Source organism: Galeopterus variegatus, unplaced genomic scaffold, assembly GCF_000696425.1.
Source record: "Galeopterus variegatus unplaced genomic scaffold, G_variegatus-3.0.2 Scaffold5248, whole genome shotgun sequence".
Lineage (NCBI taxonomy): Eukaryota > Metazoa > Chordata > Mammalia > Dermoptera > Cynocephalidae > Galeopterus > Galeopterus variegatus.
In genome coordinates this window covers 146682-147092 of record NW_007731359.1, presented here as the reverse complement: position 1 = coordinate 147092, position 411 = coordinate 146682, and positions in this window count along the sequence as shown.

Below are 411 nucleotides of genomic sequence, written 5' to 3'. Positions count from 1 at the left end.
TGCTGACAACACCAAGTCAAGGGTTCAGATCCCCTTACCGGTCATCTTTAAAAAAAAGAAAGAAAGAAAAAAGAAATATTACATCCTCAGAGTGAGAATGGATGAATAATATATTAGAAGGCTGCACTTTCTTCTACACATACAAGTGAAACTCCCCCAAGCAAACTGAAGCTTATTATGAAATAATTAGAATAACAGGCAAGAATATCAGATAAAGCCGTCTGTAGTGGACTGAATTATGTACCCGGAAAACTCCCCAAAACGTGAATTGTGTCCCTCAATTTTTTTGTATTAGAAACTTAGCCTTCACTGTGACAGTTAAAAGGGTGGGAAATCCTATTATGGTAAATGAAAGGGGGGGCCTTGAAGAGGTGATTGGATTGTAGGACTGTGCAGTAGTGAATGGATTAA